We start from the raw sequence: 6693 nt of genomic DNA, 5'->3' as shown, positions 1-6693 counted from the left end.
TCCCTTCCAATGCTCTGTTGGTGACTTCCACTTGCCCATTTGCCTGAGGATGATAGGGGGTGGAAGTCCTATGCTTGATTTTGTGATGAGCTAGTAGGTCTTCAATTAAGTTGGATGTGAACTGGCTTCCTTGATCGGTGACCAGCTCTCTTGGGTAGCCAAATTTGTAGAAGATGTTTTCTCTTAAGAACTCAGCCACCTTTTCTTCTGTTGCTGCTTTGATTGCCTTAGTTTCTGCCCACTTTGTCAGGCAGTCAGTGCAAACAATGATGTAAGACCTTTGCCTCGAAGGAGTGTTGATTGGACCCACAAATTCCATACCCCACTTCTCAAATGGCTCAAGAGTCACTTGAGGTTGGAGAGGCATCTCATCCCTTTGAGTCGGTTTCCCCATTCTTTGGCATCGGTCACATTGGCTGATATACCTTCTGACATCTTGATGAAGTGTGGGCCAATAGTAGCCTGCCTGCAGGATTTTGAAGGCAGTCCTCTTTGCTGCAAAATGTCCTCCACAAGGCCCATCATGACAGGTGAGGAGGATATCAAAGACTTCCTCCTCCCTTACACAATGCCTTAAGATCTGATCAGGGCCAAGCTTGAACAGGTTTCCCCCGATCCAAGTGAATGAGGCACTTTTTCTGATGATTCTGCTCTTCTCTCTTGAGGATAGGTGCGGAGGGAACTGTGCTGAAACAAGGTAGTTTGCTATATCAGCAAACCATGGAGAGAGTACTGAGATAGCAAACAGATGTTCATCGGGCATCTGGTCATCCATTGTTCCATCCTCATCTGCAGATAGATCCAATCTAGATAAAAAGTCAGCAACAACATTTTCTTTATCTGGTTTGTCAACGATAGTCAAATCAAACTGCTGCAACAAAAGTAACCATCTAATAATACGAGCATTCACATCTGGTTTATTCATTAAATATCTAATTGCAGCATGATCAGTATGTACAAATGTTTGATAGCCCGTGATATAATGTCAGAACTTATTCAGTGCATGGACCACAGCCAAGAATTCTTTCTCAGTTACAGTGTAATTCAGTTCTGCTTTGGATAAGTTTTTGCTAACAAAGTAAATGGCATACGGAAGTTTTTGTTCAACTTGTCCTAAGGCTGCCCCTATGGCTTTGTTTGAGGCATCAGTGTGGATGTGGAAAGGTAGGGCCCAGTTTGGACCTCTCAAGATTGGGGCAGACACCAACTTGTCCTTTAATTCATTCAAAGCCCTCTGACAATCGTCAATCCAATTAAACTCCACATCTTTTGCCAATAGGCCAAACAATGGTGAGGCTAGCTTGCTGAAGTCTTTAATGAATCTCCTGTAATACCCTGCTAATCCTAAGAAACTCCGAACATCCCTTACCTTTTGGGGAGGTGGAACCTTCTTGATGAGAGCAATTTTGTTAGGATCCACCTGTAACCCCTGGCAAGAAATGGTATGGCCTAGTACGGTCCCTTCAGTCATCAAGAATTCACATTTTTCAGGACTAAGGGACAGGTTCATCTCAATGCATTTGGTTAGGACTTTTCCCAGATTGGACAATGCTTCCTGGAAGTTGGACCCATAAGGAGTGAAGTCATCCATATAGATTTCCACCGCATCACGGACCAACTCAGAAAAGATGCTCAAGACGACTCTCTGGAAGGTAGCAGGAGCATTGCATAGCCCAAAGGGAAGAAATCGGTAGGCAAAGGTACCCCAAGGACAAGTGAAGGTGGTCTTATCTTGGTCTTCCGGGCTGATTTGGATTTGATTGTACCCGTTAAACCCATCTAGGAAAGAGAAAAACTTCTTTCCTGCCAATCCATCCAACACTTGATCTATGAAAGGTAGAGGGAAATGGTCTTTCTTGGCAGCTTTGTTCAGTTCTCGGTAGTCCACACAGATTCTCCACTTCCCATTTTTCTTGGGAACCAACACCAGAGGGGACACCCATTCGCTATCTGAGATGGGGTAAATGAATCCGGCATCCAACAGTTTTTGCAATTCTTCCTTGACAATGTCCTTAAGGGCTGGATTCATCCTCCTCTGGGGTTGCCTAATCGGTTTACAATCCTCTTTGATGTAGATGTGATGGGTACAGACCGAAGGATGGACTCCTTTCATCTCCTTATAGCTCCAAGCAAAAGCATCTAGATGACTGGCCAACAGACTACACAGCTCCTTTTCCTGAGAAGGAGATAGGGAGGAACTGATCTTTAACGTCCTCTCAGGGCCGAACTCCACATTCTTGACTCTGGGAGTGACAGTGTTGGTCGCACAAGCGTCCACTAAGGTGCTGGCTTGGGCATCCTCCACCAATTCCTCTAAGGTCAGTGCACTGGGAGGTGGATTCTGGATCAAGGTCTCAATCAAATCATCCTCGGTTGGGGGGTCTCCCCTAGTGGTGTCTAGGGTGCACAAAGGTGCTGAGTACACCTCATCCTCTTCTCCTTCCTCCAACCAAAGTGGTAAGTCATGCTCTAATGAGGGTTGGGCAGGAGGGTATAGGACTAGCTACTTGGACATAGGACCATTTTTGATGGTCATGTTTCCTGCACGACAGCTTATGTAAGCATCTGCAGTGGCTAACCAAGGCCTTCCCAAAATAAGAGGATATCCAGTGAGCTTTGCCTTTGGTTGCAGCACCAAGAAATCTGCAGGGTATTCCCAAGAGTCAACAGAGACCAAGACATCCTCCACAATCCCTTCGGGAGTCACGGTGGAGCGATCTGCTAGTTGTAGGACTGTCGAGGTCTTCCTCAAGGAACCCTGAAGGTTGAGTTTGAGCATGGTATCCCTGGTCATCACATTAATGGCAGCCCCCAGATCAATCAAGGTGTGAGGTATGATGGTGCCATTGATGTGGACATCTACTACAGGACTCCCAGGATCTAGGTACTTTGGGCAGATGACTTGTCCCAACATAAGGTCAAACAGTTGTCCTATGACATTGATGGTTGAAGCATCCCTCTTTCGCCTGCCTGGGTGTCTGAAACACTTTTCCTTAACCAGTTTGTTGTATATTGGCACATCCTTGATGGCTTGGAGAAGTGGTATTTTCACACACAACTTCTTGAGCTCTCCCAGAAGCTCATCCTCCTCTGGGTTGGGTTGTGTGGTGGCTGTTAGTCTCTCAGGAAAGGGTGGAATAGCCTTTGGTTCACTTTCCTGTTTGTCTTCCTCGTCCTCTGGGGGAGGAGGTTGGTGATCCGGAAGAGTCTTTCCAGATCGCAGATTGATCTCCTGGATCTCCACAGCATAGGTAGGGCATGATGTTTCCCCAGTATATACCTGTTGGGCCTGTCTGTTATTGGGGTTCGGGTTTGGTTGAGCAGGCATTTGAGGTTGCCTTGGGGGAGCAGGAGGTAATGGTTGTGGTTGAACTGGTGGTGGAGGCAAAATGGCGGGAGGATTGTTGTACTGGGGCCTCCACCCCGACTGAGGTGCATTCCACTGAGGCTGTGGCTGGGCATGTGAGTGATACGAATGAGTAGTGGGTTGAGTATGGTACTGAGGTGGGTAAGACCATGGAGGAGGCACAGACCAGGAAGGATGAGCAGGGGGGCCCCAGGAAGGCATAGGAGTAGATTGGTTGGGGCTGTAATAAGCTTGGGGTGCCCCTTGCATCCCCTGCTGGTAAGGTCTAGGTCCTTGTGGCCTCCTTTGGTTGAGGAAATAGAGAGGTTCGGTGGGGGCTTCTGTCCCTTGATACATGGCTTTAAGCCCAGGTAAGGTTGGACATTGGTTTGTGGGATGGTCCTCCTCACAAACGAAACATACTTCAACCAAATGTAATGGGCATTTGTTCTTAGGGTGTCTCCTTGTACACCTAGGGCAGAAGATAGCCAAGGCCCTCTCAGCTTCTTCCTTCTTCTGCTGGATCCTGAATGTATCAAGTTGCATGGAAATGGTCTGTCTCACCTCACTTTTGAGATCCTCTAATTGATTTGCAAACTCATGTTTGGAGAAAGGAATACCAGCTGAGAGGAGGTTTCCTCTACCTCGTTTCCGGGCTGCCCTAGAGTGGTTTCTAAACACAGTCTTTATGTCCTCATAAGGCAGTTGGTAAATATCTCCTCCAGCTAACATGTGAAGGGTATCTAAGAGGTCTTCAGGGACTCCTCGGAGCAGGACCAACTTGAGGGATTCAGGGTCAAGTGTGCACCTGGCCCGTTTATAGCTAAGTTGGAACCTTTCCTCGTAATCCTCTAAGGACTCATCATTTCCCATGGTCATCTGAAAGATTTCTCCCTTGGTTTCCTTGGACCTATAGTAGTCCCGGTACTTGGTATTGAAAGCTTGCTGCATCTGAGCCCAAGTGGTGATACTGTTCCCAGGTAAGCCCATGAACCAGCGTAATGATGCATCCTTAAGAGTTGAGGGGAAGATTTTCAGCTTCTGCTCATCTTCAGTATAGTCATAGGTTCGACAAAGGACAGCAAACTCAAACAGGAAGGTATCAGGATCTTCAGTAGTCAGTCCATGGAAGTGAGGTAAAGCGGAGGGGCTAATGTTCTTCATTTTCATGTCTCCATTGGTCTCTCGGATGGGGAAGGCACCTTCTATTCTCTCATCTTCTCCCCTATTGTCAGCCATAGCTCCAGATGGAATGGTCTCTAATTCTTCTTCTGCTATAGGATCTTCGTATATCTCAGGAGGTTCACCTATAGGTTCTTCTGGATCACTGTCACCGAAGAAGAGAGAAGGGTGACTCAGTGATGTAGTGGGGGTGTTGGGTAAGAATTTGCCTGTTTTATCTCGATTCCTTCGAGGCATGAAATGGAAAGACTTTTGATTGCTTTTGTTTTTTTTTTCTGGTACCTGCAAAAACTGAAACAGATTGATCTACAACTAACTATCTTGCTGGAATGAAAATGCAGAATTGAAATGAAAGCAGGAAAGAACTAATCTACTTTGCTCAAATGAAATTGTGGGAATGGAAAGGCTAGTCTACGCTTGCAGAATTGAAATGCTAATCTATGCTTGCAAAAATGAAATTGCGGAATTGAAATGTTAATCTATGAAAGCAGGAAATGTCTATGCTACTTTTGCAGAATGGAAATGAAGTAAACTACTTGGCAGAAGGCGAGAGTAGGAAAATAGAAGAAAAGCAACAATTACTAATACTCTGGTGCTTCCCCGGCAACGGCGCCAAAAAGATGGTGGGCTCCAGTATTGTAGCAATAATGCTACAACTCCTAGAGCTTCCCTCTCTAATTTTATCAACCCGGTAGTTCGTAACAAACTTGGAAGCGACGGTGCTGTATGCACAAGTACTAGCTCTTGTCGCAGCTGTCACTTGGTCAGCTGGCACAAGTCCGCTAGGGCTCAAGCCAACTTCTATGAGTTCTCAGAAGAAGCTTTTTAATCGATGAATGAAAGCTATCTCAAAGGGAATTAACCTACTGCAAGAAGAAACTGAAAGCCAACAAGAAATGAAAACCCTAGCAAACCCTAATTCTACCAGCTAGTCCTACTGATGCAGAGGTGGGAATGCAAAATACTGAAAGAGGTGCCATTACTTCTAGGAAGGTGAGATGCATGTTTCTAGTCTACTTTGATCTAAAGAAAGCATATTTTTGGTATTTTTGTTCAAGTTGTTGGGATTATTATGTGTGTGCTTCTAACTGGGTCTCGACTGTGCAGGGATAGATCAAGGAGGGCAATGCTTGGGAAAGGTCAGGAAGGCTCAGAGAGGGTCTAAGGGATCCCTAGCATCCTTTCAAAGAAGTTCATAAAGTTCAGATGCTTGGCAACCGTGTTTACAAGCTTCTACAGGAAGTCTGCAGGGGTTCTACAGGATGTTCAGAATTTCTACAGGAAGTTCACTAATTCCTACAGGATGTTCTGCAATAGGATTTTTGGGTGATGGATGAGTGGAAGAGGATAGATGGATGGACAGGGAGGTAGGAGGGGAGCTTGTGATGGCTTATGGACAGCGAGATGAGATGAAGAGGGGGTGTGCAAAGCTAGTTGGTCCAGAGGAGGTTAGAGGAAATGGAAGGCCGAAAAGGGAGAATCACGTGGGTGATAGAAGCGTTAGGAGGGAAGTGGTCTAACTGAGGGATGATTGGATGGCCTAGGCACGGCTTAGAAGGATACGGGAGTGAGAGAGTGGTACTGCACAGTGTAAATGAAACAAATCATCCGTGTCTTGCACAAAACCGAGATTTCATCAACCTATTCTAACTGTTTTCATAAAACTACAGAACAGCAACGTGATTTTGTAAGGAAACTCTTGCATGGCATTGAAACAACGATTCATTCCATAAGATCTGAACGCATGGATGCTGCTACAACCGAGAACATTGCATCAAAGCCTGCATGAACATGTAAAGCAGTGTTTTTGGTGGGTGGTACGGGCTGTAATTCCAATCTCTAAACAGAGGTGGAAGTGAGTGTGCAATCAACCCTTTTTTGGAGCTCTGATTAACTCTAATCTCCTTACTCTAATCTAAACTACTGAAAGCAACTTTGTTCATAAAACTAACCTACTTAATCACATCAAGAAATTCAACTCAGCAAACTATGTTTCCAAATGCATGTAAAGGGAAAGAAATACAATGCTAAAATAAAAGTAACAATACAAAGAAAGGAGGCCTATTGCTCTCAGGTTGGGCCCAACCCCGAGAGCTATGGCTCCTCTAAGAACTCAGAACTGAACTCAAATCTGCCTGCTTTTTATTAAAAGATAATAGTCATAA

Source organism: Pinus tabuliformis, chromosome 3_1 (genome assembly GCF_031772625.1).
Source record: "Pinus tabuliformis cultivar Carrire ecotype Pingquan chromosome 3_1, CPIR1, whole genome shotgun sequence".
Taxonomy (NCBI): Eukaryota; Viridiplantae; Streptophyta; class Pinopsida; order Pinales; family Pinaceae; genus Pinus; species Pinus tabuliformis.
The sequence above is the reverse complement of the archived record's forward strand: the minus strand, read 5'-3'. Positions refer to the sequence as shown.